The following is a 20,583-nucleotide window of genomic DNA, read 5'->3' on the forward strand; positions in this document are numbered from 1 at the left end:
CTACACACAAAATTAAAGTCACCTAAGACAACTAATACACGGTCATTGCGTAAGTGCTGGGTCACCTCGTCCTACCGACAGCCAGCCTCCGCAAAGCGCTCGACAACCTGGAAATCAGCCCCGCCCGAACGGTATCCGATAAGGCTGCAGAAAGCGGGAAATGGCAGCTCGCCAACCTCTCGGAAACAGCAGCAGCAGGCGTGGTGTGCCCTACCGACACGTTGCCGCAGGCTCCAACACAATTCACCACAGAGTTATTACGACATTCTCCCTGTTCTTTCGTAGCAGCAAAGTTCCTTATACCAAAAAACAAACAAACAAACAAAAAAAAACAGGCACACTATATGCGACGAGGATGGGATTCGAACCCACGCGGGCAGAGCCTATTGGATTAGCAGTCCAACGCCTTAACCACTCGGCCACCTCGTCTTTTTTTCCCCTTTGTTTCTGGATTTCGTCAAGTACACGTCACACAAGAATTCATATCTCTGAATTCAACATAACTAGACAAATCTCTACACGTAGTAAAACCGGGACTGACAGCATGTCCCGTGTAGCTTGGTTAGTAAGGTTTAATCTCCAATAATTTTTCAATCATATGCAGCCATTCAGGTGACTCGTTAAGAGCCTTGAACACATCTCTAAGATATGTAATAGTTTCAGCAAAATATATCTTCGCTGGCTTGGGATCAACATGTTCGTGTCTAATATCCATTCTTGTTTTCCAGACACTATGCATGGTTACCAGCATCATCATATCACTTGGCACGCCTCCTGTTTGTTCAAAAGGCAAGAACCGAATTCCGAATGGCGTGAGCGGGAAATCCTTTTTAAATGTCCTCTGTAAGACGTCCCACAAGAAAATTGAATCCGAGCAATCCAATAAAATGTGTTCAATTGTTTCTGGCCTATTGCATATCATACAATTTACACCCCAAGGTAGATAAATACCTTATTCTTTTAACCATGGTTCAACAGGGAGCGTGCCACTGTGCAGCAGAAAGAAAAATCTTTTAGTTGATGCTCTGATAGGCATTTTCTTTACACGTTTCAATACATCCCGTTCGGGTCCTAATGCATACTCTGCCCGATACAAAGGTACAGGGCATAACACGTCAACTAAATCCTTATACAGTTGTTTTTGTAGCGTTAGCTACACTGGCCTAGCGAAGCCCGTTTCGCGCGGCACATCAAGAGCCGTGCTGCGCATGCGCAAGGATCAGTGATGTCACACGGCTTGCGCACCGGAGCCACCGGAGCCGGCACCTCTCGCGCACTCCGCCGCCGCCGCGCGCGACTCACCGCCGCCGGTCTGCGCATTCCAGAGGAGTGACGTCGTAGCCGTGGTAGACGCACTGGCGCCGGCGCGCGCTCGCTGTGCAGTCGCCGTCTGACACTGCGTTGGAGCCGCTGCGCTTCTGACTGGCGTTTGCCAGTGTGGTATAGCCATGGAGAAGGAGAGCGCAAATGCTGCTCAACAGCGCAGAAGAACGGAGAAGCTTGACTCATCGGATCCCGAAGTAGTTGCCTGGCAATTAGCGGTTGAGCGTAGGAGGAATGAACAGAAGAAGGCTAAACGTGCTGCGGAGACACTGGAGCAAAGGGACGAACGTCTAGCAAAGCGGCGTCGCCAGGAGGGTGAGCGACGTGCCCGACCACCCCTGCAGCAACAACAAAACGCCGTCGATGACGTCAAGGCTCGCCGATCGACTGAATATACTGTGAAACTCAGCGAAAGCGCCAGTGCGACTCGGACCTTCAGCTGAACCTTTGCTAACGCTACGTATATCCTGGCATAGCCGAGCTAAGCCACTGCAACTATTTACAACGAAGCTGTTTAAGCCAGCCGTAAAAAGTGCGCGTTTCATGAAACTATCATCAGCAGCAGTGGCTCGAGCGTCGTCGTTTTTTGTAGCGTTAGCTACACTGGCCTAGCCAAGCCCGTTTCGCGCGGCACATCAAGAGCCGTGCTGCGCATGCGCAAGGATCAGTGATGTCACACGGCTTGCGCACCGGAGCCACCGGAGCCGGCACCTCTCGCGCACTCCGCCGCCGCCGCGCGCGACTCACCGCCGCCGGTCTGCGCATTCCAGAGGAGTGACGTCGTAGCCGTGGTAGACGCACTGGCGCCGGCGCCCGCTCGCTGTGCAGTCGCCATCTGACACTGCGCTGGAGCCGCTGCGCTTCTGACTGGCGTTTGCCAGTGTGGTATAGCCATGGAGAAGGAGAGCGCAAATGCTGCTCAACAGCGCAGAAGAACGGAGAAGCTTGACTCATCGGCTCCCGAAGTAGTTGCCTGGCAATTAGCGGTTGAGCGTAGGAGACAACCAGGAAAGCTAAGAATAATCAGCTGAACCTTTGCTAACGCTACGTATATCCTGGCATAGCCAAGCTAAGCCACTGCAACTTTTTTGGTTACTAATGACAAATAATCGAGCGAAAAATGCACTTTGAGAAAGCGAACAGCATGAACAACTTCTTTCAAGAATCCTTTCGGCGCTACATGCGGTGCGTGAAAGGACGATGCAATGTACTCCGGCAGCGCATCCCGCAGGCGCACTTGCAAGGCCGTACGTATAAAACCATCACTTTGATCACGCAAGAAAAAATATCGTGAAACAATCTGCTTAAGTAACAAGTGCGAAAGGCCAAGCCCGCCCTTCTTAACAGAGTGAAACAGATCTATCCTGCCGGTCCGCTGCCAAGTGGATCTCCAGATAAAGATAGCAAAAACTCGGTGAATCTTTTGCACGCACATTCTCGACATGCATATCACTTGTAGTATATAAAGAATTTTCGCCACTAGAAACACATTGCAAACCGTTGCGCGCGCAAATATCGACAGGTCGCATCCACCCCATCTTGTTGTCTGTGTCTTAATGTGTTCCATTTGGTCAGTCCACTGTTCGGCATTTTCGTTATAGCACCCTAATGGGATTCCCAGGTACTTGGACGGAGAAGTGCTAAAGTTGATCCCTTCAATTTGGTCTGGTCTGGATTCCCAAGCCCCGTGCCAAAATCCTAGACACTTTTGCCAACTAATGGCGCTTCCAGTGAGTCTACAGAAGGCTCTTGCGTCACTGACCGCCTCTTTTATGCTCTCTTTATTTTCACAAAAAATCGCGATGTCATCTGCATATGCCAAAACCTTTACTTCATGCGATAAAAACTGATATCCGGTTATTTTTTTATTGTTCAGCACTCTTAAACAAAATGGCTCTAAATAAATAGCAAACAATAAGGCTGAGGCGGGGCATCCTTGACGGACACTAGAACGTACGGTTATGTCTTCGCTGAGTTTTTTGTTAATTACAAGTTTAGTCTGACAATTATCATATGCCATTTTCACACCGTCGCTTATTACCGCGCCTACATTGACATAATCCAGCAGTGCAAAAAGTATGCTATGACACACCCTGTCAAATGCTTTTTCCAAATCTAATTGAATCATGGCTATACGGCCACCTGACGCTTCACAGCACTCCAAAACTGTTCTTGCAGTATGAATATTGTTAAAGATACTTCCTCTTATTCCGCACGTTTGGTGTGCACCAACAATACCCGTAATTACTGTTTGAAGTCTTGTTGCAATGACCTTCATATACACTTTATAGTCGACATTTGTCAGACTTATGGGCCTGTAATTTTTCACCGACTGCAATCTCTCAGGGTCTTCAGTTTTCGGTATAAGTATAATATGGCTTTTCCTAAAAGATATGGGCACTTGTTTAACGTCATAGGCCTCTGTTATGGCACGATGAAGCATTTCTGACATTTCTGCCTTGAAAAACTTATAAAAGGCTGCCCCGATGCCGTCTGGTCCAAGTGTCTTGCCGTTACTATAAGGTCATCAATCGCTTGCTGAACTTCCTTTATTGTGATGGGTCTTTCAAGATCATTGTTAACGTCCTCGTCTAGTTTGGGCATAAGCGCCAGAAACTCTTTTACAAACGGATCTTCCATTTCAACTTCGTTGCCCAACAATCTTCGGTACCGTTCAAGAAAAGCCATTTCGATAACCTGCTGGTCTGACGAAACCATGTCCTGATATCGTATTTCTTTAATCGCGTTTCTTGTGGCATACCTCTTTTCTTCAGCGAGCGCGCGTTTGGTGGGTGCTTCGCCCACCAAGAACCTTTCCGCACGTGCCCTTACCACGGCGCCTTTATATCGTTCCTCCGCAATGCATTCCATCTGTCTTTTCACTTCTTTAATTTCTTTTCTAAACAATCCGGGTATCGTGCTATCTGCATATTAAAGATAATCAAGTGTGGCTTGTAGCTCGTTTTCTTTTTGTCTTTCTTTGTACCGTATGACGCTTGACCTCTCAATTGCACACATTTTAACTTCACTTTTACAATTCTCCCAAACCGCGATAAAACATGTATCAATAAGCAAAGCCTCTTTACACTTTTGACCCACCAGTTTAACAAACGTTTCGTCTTTCAAAAGGTTTTCATTTAATTTCCATAGATCCCAGTTAAATGCAGTTGTTTTTCTTTTATTTCCTATTTGGAACATTACAAGACTATGGTCACTGAAGCTAACATGTTTAACTATGTAGTTGCTACACAATGCCAAAATACTACCGGAAATATGCGCACGGTCTAATCTAGCGTGTCTTTGAAGCTGAAAAAAGTGCGTAAACTGCACATGATTCCCACGAAGAACATCACCAACGTCTACAAGGTCACAGTTTTCTGTTAAAGCACGAAGCTGTAGTGCACTTTTATCACGAACGGGATTATTATTAGCCGTGTTTTCGGGCATGCAAACGTAGTTAAAATCTCCTAGTAACATTACAATTCTATCACACTCTAAGAAAGTACCTACGTAATCAAAAAAAGTTGTCGCAGTTTCACCTGAAAGGTGAAGCATCAATTGCGATAGCGAGAGCTATCGCGATTGATGCGATAGCTCTCGCTATCGCAATTGCGATTGTAGAGAGCTATACGGAGTAGTGATATTAGCTTTATCAGCTGTATAAACTTGGACATGCAGCAGCACCGGCAACGCGCAGAACTGTTGTCGACGCCATCGGCGTTTTGCCCGCGTTCGCTCAAAATGCGTGAGGCGTTGGTGACTGTTGCCGGAGCCTCTGATATAAATAGGCACTTGGTGCCGCAGCTAAACGTCGCCTCCCTTCCCTCCCCCTTCCCCCCCTCCCCCACGGCCTCTCGCGCATTTGCAAGAAGGCGCGTTTGCTCTACATATATGGTGATTGTAAAGGAGGAAAGAGACGCCTACTTCTGCAGCCCTTAAGGAAGCACGGCGCAGAACGCGCGTTTGTTCTCCGCCGTGCGTTCACTCCCCGAGAAAGAGCGCGTCCCTCGCGCCCTTTCACTCGCACATACAGCGTTCGGCGGCGCGCGGCCACGATTTCATCTCCATTGACGTCATACGGAACCTCACGGCGACGGCGACGGCGACGGCGACGGCGACGGCGACGCCGACGGCGACGGCGACGCCGACGGCAGAAATCTGCTTTTGAGTGTCCATATAATTGCTATCGCAATAAAAAGCATTTTCTGTCGGAGCAGGTATTAAGGGCGTATACGCAAATAATTCGCCATTTTTTACCATGCAAAGCAAAATCACAAAGTGCTAATCTGCCGTCTTGTGAAGTTATGACACTTTCTTCAATAATGCCAACTGACCTTTTTAAAAAGATAACACATCCCCCAGACTTTCCAACGGCATGGCACACGCAGACATTAAAGTTTGCTTTATAATTATCAATCATGCGGTCAGTCTGCTCCTCGCTCTCAATTTTCAATTCTTGTAGCGCTAAGATGTCCAAGTCATTTTCAGTTAACAGCCGTTTTAACTGGACTTGTCTCTTTCTTGCCGTCAACCCTCTTACGTTAAGCGTACCTATGCGAAACGCTGACGTTGATCTAGAAATCATTGAAAGCGATGGGTCAAGCCGACCGCACTGCGATTGGTTCATATTTTCCGGACTCAGACTTACAGTCTCTCACCGCCCTACAAGAAGTGGCTTCGCTGTTTGAGGCGAGGTCGAGGCGTCTTCCTTAGCGTCACACATTGGCGACACTCGCTGCTTGTCCGTCCGTTGTTCAGCCTCTTAGTCGTATTCCGGACAGCAGCCCCGCTAACGCGGAGGCACTGTCGGTGCCGCTCTTTTGTCTGGCGTCACGTTGGGTTTCACTTTAAACGAACTTCTTCTGACGACTGCCGTCTTCGGGAGTGGCTCACCAGCAGAGGCTTCGTCGCTGTTGCCGATGTCTTCAGACCCTTCACGCGGCCTCTTTGAGATCGCAGAAGTGGCGCTTTTCCCTCCGTCTTTGTCAGCTTCTTCCTTGCTATGCTCGAACTCATAGGTCTCCATCGCGGTCGCAGGAGCACTTGTGTTGCCAACGGCTTTGTCGTCTTCTTTTGGCTCTTGTAGGTCATTGACCTTACCGTCCTCACTGTCTTTCGTTTCTCCAGCTTTTTCAAACGACGGTTCCGCTGATGGCTGGCTTCCAGAACTTGATGGAACCCCGCCCCCACTGGTGGTTTCCTCCGCGTCGGCCTGGTCCATGAGGTGCTCATTCACGGTGTCATTTCTGCCAGCCCCTGTTACGTTGGCGTAACTACGCACGCACTGGGTCTCGTTGTGGCCGTAACGACGACAGAGCCCGCAGCGTGGAACTCGGCACTCGCGCCGTATGTGGCCGGTGCCGTGGTACCGGAGGCAGAGCGGCGGTCTGCCTGGTACGTGCACTAGTGCATGGTCCTCACCGACGCGGAGCTGATGTGGTAGGTCTTCCACAGTATAGCCAGCCTTCGCGCAAAGACACTAGACGCGTGTGCGACCCTTTGTCATTGCAGCCTGCCACACGCCACTTATCCCTCGATATCTCACTAATGGTGCCGTAAGGCGCCAGGGCGGTTCTCACGTCTTCGTCCGGGGTGGTGTGCAGAAGCCAGTACAGCTTCATCCTGATGTCTTGGTTGCAAGGGTCTATCACGACACACCGATGCTCCTTAACGCTGAATGGTGGGGTTGACAAAATCTTCTGCTTGCCTTTTCCGTCCTTGAATGTTATCGCCCAGACGTGGTTGATTTGGTAGGCTCCGAGGGCCACAACTTCTGGCATGAGCTGCAGACAGCCTAAAGCATCTCGGAAGTGCTCGACTCGGTAGGACCTTGCTTTTACATCAGCGTGCAAAAAAACAGTAGTCGTTACGGTCGTACCTGAAGTCAACTGCGGTAAAATAATCTGATATTCCTGCGTTGTCATATCATTCAACCTGTTTCCGCGACCCTGCTGGGCCGCTGTAACCGCCCCTGAGGAGCAAGACATTCCGCGTCCGCACCCAACGGTAGCCGGAAGTAGAATCTCCACTCGGCCACCTCGTCCTACCGACAGCCAGCCTCCGCGAAGGGCTCGACAACCTGGAAATCAGCCCCGCCCGAACGGTATCCGATAAGGCTGCAGAAAGCGGGAAATGGCAGCTCGCCAACCTCTCGGAAACAGCAGCAGGCGTGCTGTGCCCTACCAACACGTTGCCGCAGGCTACAACGCAGTTCACCACCGAGTTATTACGACGTTCTCCTTGTTCTTTCGTAGCAGCAAAGTTCCTTATCAAAGAAAAAAAAAAACAGGCACGCCATATGCGACGAGGATGGGATTCGAACCCACGCGGGCAGCGCCCATTGGATTAGCAGTCCAACGCCTTAACCACTCGGCCACCTAGTTTTTTTTTTCTCTCATGGTATTTAATACATTAACATGTCATCCAATAAAACATTCACTAAATGTGCATAGTCATAGAAAGGTGGGTACAATGAGTCACACACAGAAAAACAGAAGAAGCACTGTTCCGCTTTAAAAGGGTGGTAAGGCTAAGCACCTCACCAAAATGGGGTACCAGTCCGGTTGAACATGAAGTCCATCATAAACATTCTTTAGGTGCACAGTCATCTGGATGAAATTTACTCTTGTGGGTACAACCGGTTCGGCGTTGCGGTCTATCATTCGCGTCTTCCATAGACTGTGCATTCCCATGCGAAAGAACACGTCGAAAGGTACACTGTCATCATGGGTCGGCAGCAGATATCGCACTGTATGGGGGTTGATTTCAAGGTCTTTCTTTAGAGTCCGTTGGAGGATGTTCCAAAATAGAATGACATCTTTGCAGCCAATAAAACAGTGTTCAATTGTCTCTGGCACATCACAAAGACGACAATTAACAGAAGTCACAAATATACCCTTTTTCTGTAGCCATGTTTTTACCGGTAAAGTTTCACTATGAAGTTTGTAAAAGAATGTTTTGCAGCATGGGAATATATACATTTTACGAACTCGCTTTAGTACATCGTGGCCTGGCCATTCAATGTATAGTGATCGGTAAAATGGAGGCGGAAAAAGCATGGACAGTAAATCTTTGTATAACTTTTTACGCGACACGGAGTACAAGTATTCAGTAGAAAACCGAACTGTCAGGAAACGAACCGCCAAATAAACCTCCTGCATGAACCCCAACAAGCATAAAGGCGAAGAAAAATTCGAAGAAACAACTAAATCAGGTAAAGCATCAACAAGTGTGACTTGCATGAATGATCGAATTATAGGATGTGAAGGATCGCGAAAAAAGAAGAAACGGGACACTATTTGCCGCACGTAAAGATGCACTAAGCCGAGCCCACCCTCACTAACTGGTCTAAAAACATTTTCTCTCCTCATGGGCTCGAAAGCGGAAGACCATATGAAAGTTGCAAAAATTCGGTGAAAGCGTTGGATGTAGAGCCTGGCACAGTGAATAACTTGCAATACGTAGTAAATTTTAGTTGCTAAAAACTTATTGCAGGCTTCAGCCCTTCCGAAAATAGAAAGTCGGTATGAAACGAATGTCTGAGCGTAACTTTGCAAGGCTGAAACCCGTTCTTTCCAATAGCGCGCGCTTAATTTATATGCGTCTAGCGGTACGCCAAGATACGTCGGCGGAACATGAGTCCACTTAATGCCTACAAACTGTTCTGGCTTATAACACCAGGAGCCGAACCATAAGCCTAAGCTTTTCGAGGAGTTCATTTGTGCTCCTGACTACGCTGCCAAATTTCTCTATTGTAGCTACAACCTTTTCAACACTAGGCTTATCTGTGCAGAAAAACGCTAGATCATCTGCGTAAGCTAACACTTTAACCTCATTACTCAGTATGTTGAAGCCATGGATGGAACTTGACTGAATTACGCTTAAGCATAGTGGTTCCAGGTAAAGGGCGACGAGTAGTGGGGACATCGGGAATCCTTGTTTTACCGAAGAGCAGATAGCAACGGGTTTGGAGAGATGGTCATTAATAACTAAACGAGTAGAACAATGGATGTAGCAAAGCCTAACGCCTTTAAGCACAGTGGAGCCAACATTGGCGTGTTCCAGAAGAGAAAATAAATAGGAATGGCTGACGATCGATCAAAAGCTTTAGCAAGGTCTACCTGGAACCTTGCAAGCTGTTCAGTGGAACCGTAACAGTACTCAAGAAGTGTACGGGCGATATGTATGTTGGTCTGAATTGATCGACCTCTAATTCCGCACGTCTGATGGGAACCAATGAGAATCGACATCGCAAATTGTAATCTACTAGATAAAACTTTTACAAAAATCTTATAATCAACGTTTGACAACGTGATTGGTCTGTAGCTTTCAACAGAACGCAGTTTTTCCTTATCTGAGCTTTTTGGGATTAAAACTGTGTGGTTTTTGCAAAAAGATTGCGGAAGGGCGTCCGCCTCTAAACTTGTAATAAATATATCCAATGATATAGGAACTGATAATTCCTTTGAACGCTTTGTAAAATTCGCTTGGAAGTCCATCAGAGCCGGGGGTTTTCGATAAAGGCAGCTGATCAATACCTAGCTTAATTTCTTGGATGGTAACAGTACCACTGATGAATGCACACTCCTCATTCTGTAAAGGTTTTGCTAGAGACACAAAACTCTCTAAGACTTTTGCATCATGATCTTCGGGAGGTGCACTAAACAAATCATTGTAGTAACTTTCAAACTGTGAAATTATGTCATTCGTATTTGTTACAAGAGTATACCTTCGGAGTATATTTCCGAAATTACTTTTGAAATACCGTGACGTCGCTCATCAAGTATAGCTTGACGTGTTGGCTGTTCAGAGTGCAAAGCACGCCTGTTTCGAGATCGAACTCGCGCACCTCGGTAACGCAGTACGTCATATACTTTTGTAACTCACATTAATTATTTCTATGTCTTCTATGTAAGTGCCTGGCATTTCGCATTCCATCTCGTAAATGCTACTTAGGCTCTTGAGAAGCATTTTTCCCTCATTCTTTCTATAAAACGCTTTCACCGACCCAATTTCTATTGCCACTGCGCGAACCTCTTGCTTAAAGAGTTCCCGAGCAGCAAATAATGGCAAGTCTGTAGAAAAACAAGTTGTTAGGGCCATACGCACACAATTAATAAATTCCTGATCATTTAGGAGCTCAGAGCTAAGTTTCCAGAGTGCCCACTGTGGTCGGAAATTGGTTACACATTTCTGACCAATCTTTGCGATAACCATACAATGATCAGAGAACGAAACTGGGATAGTACTACAAGACAGTTCTAGGGAGAGGAGTGATGAAGAAACAAATTCGATCAAGGCGGGCGTAAGAGTGACCTTGAATTCGTGTATAAGAGCAAGAACCCTGTTCCGACGCTCCTATATCTATGAGCCCTGCATTCTCTATCACGTTAGACAAAACTTCACCACTCCTGTCTCGCTGAATGTTAATCCCGCTTCGATCACTCGGATCACATACACAACTGAAACCCCCCATTAACACAATGCAGCGTTCCCAGTCCAGTAGACTAGACACAGTATCAAATAAAAGAATTCGTTTGGCAGTGTCATTACATGCGTAGAGGTTAACTACTCGCTATGGCACACCCTGCAACACAAAATCGCAGTATATATATCGGCCTTCAGCGTCCACATGGTAACTAAATGCTGAACAAAGTAGGCTCTTTTTCAGAAACAGGAAGCAGCCCATGAATAAATTAAGGGCGTGTGAAACGCAGACATTATACTCAGACAGAAAAGGTCGCAATGCCCTTTCTGTTTCGTCATCACTCTCAATCTTCGTCTCCTGCACGGCGACGAAGTCGAGGCGATGCCTAGATAAAAGCCGGCGAAGCTGTGCCTGTTTCTGCAAAGAGCTAAGGCCCCGTACATTCAAAGTTGCGAAGAGAAGTTGCTGTGTCAGCGCCATGGTGACTAACCACTATACGGACCTAATGATCTATGTGGTCGGTCCTTGAGGGCAACGGTGAGGCTCCCTCCGAACCCCCACCAGGCCTCCTGGACCGTGACCGTCGGCACTTCCCTGAGTGTTTCGATGTCTTGCGGCGACGTGCTTTTCTTGCCGTACTGGTCGTCCGTGCTTGTTTCTGATGTGTTTGTCGCACGGCGCTTCGGAATTGATGAGTCCGCGTTACTTCGTCTGTCCTCTACCAGCACAGGGCGCGTGTCGAGAAGCTTGGGTGTAACAGATGAGTCATTATCGGCTGCCTCTTTAGCTTGCTGGGCAGGAACTGGCTGTGTGATTACGGGCGCCTCATTACACTGTCGCTTGGACTGGTCATCTGTCGCTTTGCTACCTTCCTTGTCCTTGGGCGGTTCTGCAATGACATGGCCTTTAACATCTAGACGAGACTTGCTGGTACAACTGGTCTCCGCGGCAGATGGAACATCTCCGGTCGCGTCGAGAACCTCCATGGCATCCATTATGTGTTCTTGCAAGTATTTATCAAGAGGTCGTGTCCTATGTCGTAACTTGTCGGCGTATGTTACCACACATTCTTCAGCTGTGTGGCCAAAGCGCCGGCAGTCTTCACAACGTGGGGTTCTGCAGTTGCGACGAATGTGGCCAACCTTGTTACAGCGGAGACAAAGCGGGAGTCTGCCTGGAATCAGTACAAGGCTCTGCACTCCACAGGCAGGTAGGAGATGTCGAACGTCGCCACCGCAAGACACAACACCACATCACGATTTAGAGTAAGCATTTGTTCCATCATCGATACTCTCCAGCTTTCTGCTGATATAGATTTCACTTTCCCGTAAGCCTGGAGTGAATCTCGAATGTAAGGAGTCTTCCAAATGCTCAGGTAGCCATAAAAGCTTCATTTTTACTTCCGTGGGCTCAGGGTCCATGACGATGCAGCGTCTTCCTTTCACTGATAAATCCCCGCACGTGACTAGATTTGATTTTGTCATTGCTGACTTGCACGTCACCATCCACACGTGCGACATCTGAAATTGGCCAATGGAACTTATTTCCTTTAGGTCAATAGCATTCTGAAGGGCGTGTCCGAAGTCTTCGCCTCTGTACGGTCGCCCAGCTAAGTCAGCATGCAGGAAAACGGAGCCCACAACCAGCTTACCGGTAGGAAGACGAGGTAGCACAATACGGTAGTCATTGCTGCTGGCTGAAGCTTGAGCAGCACCTCGGCCAGGGGCCGATAAATCCTTTCAAGCGGAGAACATGAAAAAGTGGTCGCAGTTTCACCTGAAAGGCGAAGCATCAATTGCGATAGCAAATTTGTAGAGAGATATACGGAGTAATGATAGTAGCTTTATCACCTGTATAAACTTGCACATGCAGCAGCACCGGCAACACGCAGAACTAATGTCGACGCCGTCGGCGTTTTGCCCGCTTTCGCACAAAATGCGTCCGGCGTTGCCGACTGTTGCAGGAGCCTCTGATATAAATAGGCACTTGGTGCCACAGCTAAACGTCACCTCCCTTCCCTCCCCCACCCCAGCGCCTTTCCGCGTCGGAAGAAGGCGCGTTTGCTCTACATATATGGTGATTGTAAAGGAGGAAAGAGACGCCTACTTCTGCAGCCCTTAAGGAAGCACGGCGCAGAACGCGCGTTTGTTCTCCGCCGTGGGTTCACTCCCCGTGAAAGAGCGCGTCCCTCGCGCCCTTTCACTCGCACATACAGCGTCCGGCGGCGCGCGGCGACGATTTCATCTCCATTGACGTCATACGGAACCTCACGGCAACGGCGACGGCGACGGCGACGCCGACGGCAGAAATCTGCTTTGGAGTGTCCATATAATTGCTATCGCAATAAAACGCGACCGTTCGGAACGCCGTCTTCTTTCTTCCGGCCACCTCGTCCTACCGACAGCCAGCCTCCGCGAAGGGCTCGACAACCTGGAAATCAGCCCCACTGGAACGGTATCCGATAAGGCTGCAGAAAGCGGGAAATGGCAGCTCGCCAACCTCTCGGAAACAGCAGCAGGCGTGCTGTGCCCTACCGACACGTTGCCGCAGGCTCCGACGCAATGCACCACCGAGTTATTACGACATTCTCCTTGTTCTTTCGTAGCAGCAAAGTTCCTTATACCAAAAAGAAAAAAAAAACAAGCACGCTTTATGCGACGAGGATGGGATTCGAACCCACGCGGGCAGAGCCCATTGGATTAGCAGTCCAACGCCTTAACCACTCGGCCACCTCGTCCTACCGACAGCCAGCTCCGCGAAGGGCTCGACAACCTGGAAATCAGCCCCACTGGAACGGTATCCGATAAGGCTGCAGAAAGCGGGAAATGGCAGCTCGCCAACCTCTCGGAAACAGCAGCAGGCGTGCTGTGCCCTACCGACACGTTGCCGCAGGCTCCGACGCAATGCACCACCGAGTTATTACGACATTCTCCTTGTTCTTTCGTAGCAGCAAAGTTCCTTATACCAAAAAGAAAAAGAAACAAGCACGCTTTATGCGACGAGGATGGGATTCGAACCCACGCGGGCAGAGCCCATTGGATTAGCAGTCCAACGCCTTAACCACTCGGCCACCTCGTCCTACCGACAGCCAGCCTCCGCGAAGGGCTCGACAACCTGGAAATCAGCCCCACTGGAACGGTATCCGATAAGGCTGCAGAAAGCGGGAAATGGCAGCTCGCCAACCTCTCGGAAACAGCAGCAGGCGTGCTGTGCCCTACCAACACGTTGCCGCACGCTCCGACGCAATTCACCACCGAGTTATTACGACATTCTCCTTGTGCTTTCGTAGCAGCAAAGTTCCTTATACCAAAAAGAAAAAAAAAAAACAAGCACGCTTTATGCGACGAGGATGGGATTCGAACCCACGCGGGCAGAGCCCATTGGATTAGCAGTCCAACGCCTTAACCACTCGGCCACCTCGTCCTACCGACAGCCAGCCTCCGCATAGCGCTCGACAACCTGGAAATCAGCCCCGCCGGAACGGTACCCGATAAGGCTGCAGAAAGCGGGAAATGGCAGCTCGCCAACCTCTCGGAAACAGTTAGTCAGTTAGTTAATGGGGTTTAGTGGCGCAAAAGCGACTCAGGCTATGCTGCGCCGAACACAGGGTGTTATAAACTAAAATTTAACAACAGCAAAAACTGTGTTGATCTATAGTTGTGTAAAAACCAGTGTCGTCTAAAAATTTAAGGACGTCTAGGGGATCGTCTCCTAAAAGTAAAGCAGGATGTAGAGGTGTGTGTGACTTGTATAAGTTCTGCAAAAGTTTTCGTCTGTGTGTTTCAAGGTGTGTACATGTCAGTAAAATGTGTATAACTGTTAGCTGTTCCGGGCACTTCTCTAATGTTGGTGGGTCTTCTTTTCGAAGTAAAAAATTGTGTGTCAGGTGTCCTCTCGGAAACAGCAGCAGGCGTGCTGGGCCCTACCGACACGTTGCCGCAGGCTTCGACGCAATTCACCACCGAGCTATTACGACATTCTCCTTGTTCTTTCGTAGCAGCTGTGCCTCGTTTATGTATGTAGTGCCGTTGTGTTTAACTTGTTTCTTCTGTCCGACAAAAGCTTCAACAAAAGCGAGGACTACTCTCCCACTCCACCTGCAAGCCGATTCAATCGGCACACTATCGCGTGTCTTACAAGTGAAAGTAAGCGAAGGTGGAGGAAGTTGACTCATCCCGTCAAAGCGCACCCTTCTAGACAGGCAACATGGGAGCACGCCCCAGCCTACACCACTTGCGGTGGGAATTCCCCGGCATCGAAGAGACAAGAAAAAAAGTTGTCGCAGTTTCACCTGAAAGGCGAAGCATCAATTGCGATAGCAAATTTGTAGAGAGCTATACGGAGTAATGATATTAGCTTTATCAGCTGTATAAACTTGGACATGCAGCAGCACCGGCAACACGCAGAACTGTTGTCGACGCCGTCGGCGTTTTGCCCGCGTTCGCTCAAAATGCGTGCGGCGTTGGTGACTGTTGCCGGAGCCTCTGATATGATGATGATAAGTGGTTCTTGAGGGAAAGGGAAAGGTTGGCGCTATCTTCTGCAGCCCTTGAGGGAGCACGGCTCATCTCCGAGGAGCTTCCTGGGGTACCAGCGGCCATCCTCTGCGACTCCAAGGCAGCCCTCCTCGGCCTGCAGAGGCCAGAAAGCGCCAGCCTTGGAGTCGCACTGCTGTCTACCCGGCTGACAGCGCTGCAGGACGCAGGCCACCCGGTGTCCCTGCACTGGATCCCCGCCCACGTAGGGATCCCGGGCAACGAGGCAGCCGACACCCTGGCGAAGGACGCCCACCACACCACTGTGCCCCTCAGTCGGGCCGTGACGGAGGGCGACTTCACAGGACTGAGGCTGCGGCGACACCTGGCGACCCACCACCCAGACAAACGGGTGGCACTGGGATGCCCCCCACGACCACTCCCCCAGCGAGGCCTGGCTCGCAGGGAGACCTCGCTCCTTCTCCGGCTCCGCATCGGCTGCAGCTGGACGGCAGCACGCAGCTACCGACTGGGACGAGCGACGTCCCCGGCCTGCAGCTCCTGCGGGGAGCCGGAGACGATCGAACATCTCCTGTTGGCCTGCCCGGCGTACCTCCAGCAGCGGGGCCCACTCCTGCAGGAGTTCCGCCGCCTGGGCCTCCCCTCTGGCAAGGAGGAAGATCTCCTCTTCCCCGGCCGACACCACCTTTCTGCACTTCGAGGCGTCGTGGAGTTCCTTGACTCGTCAGGGCTCTCCGCACGCCTCTAAGGACATTTCTACAAGCGGGAAGGCCTCACGGCCTCCCATCCCACCCCGGGACTGACCGGCCTGGCACAACACCCCTGCAGACTCTGCAGCACACCAAGGCCTTCCATCTCGGCCTGATACGTGCCGCCTATGCCTGCCGGTTTTGCTTCGCCCAGCCATGGCGACTCCACTCTATCCCTTCTTTCGCTCCCACTTACCCCTCCCCGTTGGCGCTGAGCCGTGCTCCCTCAAGGGCTGCAGAAGATAGTGCCAACCTTTCCCTTTCCCTCAAGAACCACTTATCATCATCATCATTATCACGGCTCAGCGCCAGTGGAGCCTCTGATATAAATAGGCACTTGGTGCCGCAGCTAAACGTCGCCTCCCTTCCCTCCCCCTCCCCCCCCTCCCCCACGGCCTCTCGCGCGTCGGAAGAAGGCACGTTTGCTCTACATATATGGTGATTGTAAAGGAGGAAAGAGACGCCTACTTCTGCAGCCCTTAAGCGAGCACGGCGCAGAACGCCCGTTTGTTCTCCGCCGTGCGTTCACTCCCCGTGAAAGCGCGCGCCCCTCGCGCCCTTTCACTCGCACATACAGCGTTCGGCGCGCGGCGACGATTTCATCTCCATTGACGTCATACGGAACCTCACGGCGACGGCGACGACGACGGCGACGCCGACGGCAGAAATCTGCTTTTGAGTGTCCATATAATTGCTATCGCAATAAAAACTAGCCCAAGCACTCCGCACATATGGCTAACCAGCGAAGCTGAAACGTGCGGCCCCGGTGTTTAACACTAGGTTAATCCCGACGGTTCATAAAGGTATTTCTCAATTATCGGTTACATCTTTGTGTTTCCTAATGAGGTTACACACACGTTCGGCTGCGACGGAGAGAACGACGTCACTGGCGATATGCCTACAGTCCGCCGTTGTCCCATTGCCGCTTGCGATTCTTGAAAATTAAATTGCTTCAAAATTAAATCTAGCCGTCACGTAAGACAATGAATGGCCCATAACCCTTAAGCAATGGCTAATAACCCCGCGAACGCGGCCTCCCCATTACGACGGCAGAAGAGAAGTGAAATTCTGCTCTGGAATGATGAGCGGCAGCGGAGTCAGATGTGGAAGACGACGACGAACGCAGGAGCAGTTGCACGAGCGCGTTCGCTTGTGCAACTAATGGTATATTCCTCTAGCTAGAGGTACTTCCTCTAGCCAGCTAGTCCGCGCTGGGTAAAGGGGAAAAGAAAAAGGAAGAGAGAAAGGAAGAGGAGCATGATGGGCTGACGATGACGACAGAAGGATAATGCAAAACATATAGCAAGCAATTTCACCTACTCTACAGTCCAGGCCCGTACTTCTTAAAAGGCCAAGTAATGCCTGGATGAGAGATATTTTGTGTAATAAAGTTTTATGGTACTCACGGTCGCGTGGTTTCGCAAGAAGGAGATGCACCTCCTCGCCACCTTGTGCGCATTTGAGTTTTGCCACCACGCCTGCATCTCCTCATGCTGTTGTATATACATACATAAGCTAGGGCGGATGTTGTTCAGCGCTATGAAGCGAAGACGTTTTTTTTTTTTTTTTTTTCATACAGCTGTCCTTTATATATACTGAGATACTGCAGCATGAAGAGGCGGTCTGTGGCACCCTCTTGGATAGCGCTGGCGTCTGAAGTCAGTGGTGACGCCAAATTGCATTGCCGTGCTGCGCTGGCGCCCAGACGGGGAAAACCGCTGCTCCTTCGTACCTGTCAGGGCCCACCCACACGTTTCGCGGCAGTCACAACCCGCCACTTCCGCTTTATCGCTGTAAATTTCTCGCTCAATTTCTTTTAATTTAATATTTTCGTTAGTGATGTGCTTGCCAGTTGACAGATCAACATCGCCTCATTTTGCTGAAATCAGCAGTCTTCAATGTGTGAACAAACTATGTATAACCTAACCTGTTTTCTTATAAAGCGAAGTTTCATTTGCCAATCCATAAAGCAAGCAGCATTGTACACATTGCCGTTAGTTGCATTGCGTTTACTTAACCACTTCATTTAAGCTTCGCATCACATTTATTCCAAATATGTGCGTTGGCTCGGCTTTTATCTTTTCGGATTATTTTTCTCCCGATGTGGCCCTCTTGAGCTTTGTTTTTCGTCATCACTAAGTACTTCCATTTTAGCATCTTCATTTCCAGCACTTGGATTATTCGAGAATTGAAACTATTGCAGAAATAGTTTCGGTTCCACGCATAATTGCTGGCACTACAAAAGGTGTCGCACGTTCGACCCTTATGGTTGGCTCACAGCTGCGCAAAGCCCTGAAACATCACTGCAGTCTTTCAATTTTTTCTGGCAGCCTTTCTTTGTTGATTTTCTTTCTAATAGAAATGCGATCACTAATCTGTCGATACGGGCCACAACAAAAATATTCTGACACGAGTTATTTTGTCTTACGTTCCCGGAACAGCAGCAATACTACAGCTTTTGTCAACGGATGTCGTCGTCAATTATAGCGACGAAATAGTCGATCTTAACTAATTCCATGTTTCTGTACCTCTCAGAACAGTAACACGCTCCACAGGGTCACGATGGTCACGGCAGGGACAGTAATGTTTTCAGTGGACGTGCAGAAGTGGCTTTTCAATATACAGTGCCTTAAGCTAAAGTAACAGTAATTTTGATAAAATTACAATGCTAGCTACAGAAATGCTGATTGCACAGGCGGTTTATGCGCTTAGGTGGACAACTAGTTTCGCGAACAAGAAGAGTGAGCAATGAGATAACTATCAAAAATGCGTTAACGTGCTTAAAGTTCATGATTGCTGTATTTCTTCATATTAAAACTTCTAGGCAGTCACATTCAAGACCCAACCTCAATTTCTTTCGCACTTCTAAAGCATTTGTGTTCCGAGGTATTTATCATAATGTTTAACGCACAGTAGTCCAATTTCGCAATTAGAAATGGCAATGTGACACAAAGAAGAACCCCCCATGCGATGAAACTGATTGCGGGGGAAGGGAGAAGCCAGTCTTGTTGTTGCCAACTTGTTGTTATCAGTCTTGTTGTTATCAGCTCCGCCCGGCTTCTATACTGGCGTGCTATGCGGAATAAGTTACGTGACATGTTCATCTATGTGTCAGGACTCCCGCCTGCGAACACGAAGCGTATCGAGCGTCAAATTCGATGGGAGAATACCTCGGAATCCAACCGCTCTAGAATAATCTAACAAATCAAGTTGGCTTCGAATACAATTATCTTCAAGTTTCTAATATAAACATATACATTTGTCGAGAAATTTAAAAAGGTAATTAACAAGTTTTTTGTTAATTATGTATTTACTCACTTTCGTTCGCAAGACTTGCGTCCACCCAAAAGCATAAACCAAATGTGCAAGGAAGATTTGGATAGCTAGCATATCGTCATTATTAAAATGACTGGTGCATTAACTTTGAAAACGTTGCATACATGAAGCTAAATGCCCCTCGAAACGGACTGAGTGCGCAACTTTGTGTCAACGTGAACAAATAAGGCTCTAGTTCCAAGCTAAACACGGATTGCCTCTCTATGGGTTGCCATTCACATTCTCGACTGAGACGGCAGCATAGGTCAAGAGGTAGCCCCTGCAAGCGCACGCAGTCTAATGGAAGGCACACGTCCTTCTAACCTGATGAGTGCACGCGTTAGGTTAGCCTTATCACCGTCGTGCTATGGCAGCGTGCTTCTGTGGAACGTTACGGCGCCTTAGGGATCCGTTTATGAAAAGGAGTGGCTGCAGACAGTCATGCTTTCGTAACAAATGCGAGCGCCCACGTCGGCTCGTTAGCCTGCATGTGGGTGTTGTTTCGTGACGTCCAGAGGCTTGCCCGAACGGCGCCGCTTGACGCTTTATTTCGCTTTTCTAAGCTACCTGGCGGCGGCATATATAACCGAATGACGCGAACCACGCGGTTGCGCAACCAAGACGCGTGAAGAGCGGAACTGCTCCCCCGCCGACATCTGCGAACACTCGCGCTCGCTCGTCTCCCAGCGAGCCGACCAGTTATCGTTTATTGAAACACCGACTGGCCGGTCGATCTTTGTGGCCGCCGATTACGCAAGGATATCGCAGGTATAAAGACAAACTTTACGACGAGTTTTATCGAGGCGGCGTGATCCACACGCCTTTCTCTGGGCGCATTATAGGACGCGTCCCACTCTGGACCATTGCGCGTGGCTTTGGCAGTGCTTTCTACAAGATGCTCAAGCGCCTTCACAACAGTACACAGCGGGCGCTTTGGCAAAAACCCAGGGAGCTGTGAATGGAAATGTCCATAGCGCGAAGGGAGTCGCCTCCGCATTGATCCTATAGAGTCTCTATTGCTATGTAGAATACAGAAATCCATGCCTTAAAGGCTTGGCTCTAAGGCGAGCGAATCACACGAAAAGGTAATACGTTTCGCATACTTAGCTAGCAATTTGAATATGCCCATGTAAAAACATACTCGTCGGTTAACACTACAGCTGTCTTATTAGCGCGTGAAGCGTGGACGATGTGAATGTAAGATTGGATTTATCGCCTAAATTGGAAATGACTTGACCCTAACCGACGAAGGATGGTCCATTGGAGATTTGAC

At 49.1% G+C, this 20,583-nt stretch overlaps 5 non-coding genes across 5 annotated transcripts; all 5 read right to left on the bottom strand.

The window, feature by feature from the left end:
- Window positions 1-347: 347 nt before the first annotated feature.
- Trnas-gcu (transfer RNA serine (anticodon GCU)) lies at window positions 348-429 on the bottom strand. Its single transcript has one exon. It is a non-coding gene; the product is annotated as a tRNA-Ser (tRNA).
- A 7,195-nt stretch (window positions 430-7,624) lies between these two features.
- On the bottom strand, window positions 7,625-7,706 carry Trnas-gcu (transfer RNA serine (anticodon GCU)). The gene has a single exon. It is a non-coding gene; the product is annotated as a tRNA-Ser (tRNA).
- Window positions 7,707-13,405: 5,699 nt separating this feature from the next.
- On the bottom strand, window positions 13,406-13,487 carry Trnas-gcu (transfer RNA serine (anticodon GCU)). Its single transcript has one exon. It is a non-coding gene; the product is annotated as a tRNA-Ser (tRNA).
- Window positions 13,488-13,746: 259 nt separating this feature from the next.
- Window positions 13,747-13,828, bottom strand: Trnas-gcu (transfer RNA serine (anticodon GCU)). The gene has a single exon. It is a non-coding gene; the product is annotated as a tRNA-Ser (tRNA).
- Window positions 13,829-14,091: 263 nt separating this feature from the next.
- Trnas-gcu (transfer RNA serine (anticodon GCU)) lies at window positions 14,092-14,173 on the bottom strand. Its single transcript has one exon. It is a non-coding gene; the product is annotated as a tRNA-Ser (tRNA).
- Between the last annotated feature and the right edge of the window lie 6,410 nt (window positions 14,174-20,583).

The sequence above is a fragment of the Dermacentor silvarum genome, chromosome 2 (genome assembly GCF_013339745.2).
Source record: "Dermacentor silvarum isolate Dsil-2018 chromosome 2, BIME_Dsil_1.4, whole genome shotgun sequence".
In the NCBI taxonomy this organism is placed as follows: Eukaryota; Metazoa; Arthropoda; class Arachnida; order Ixodida; family Ixodidae; genus Dermacentor; species Dermacentor silvarum.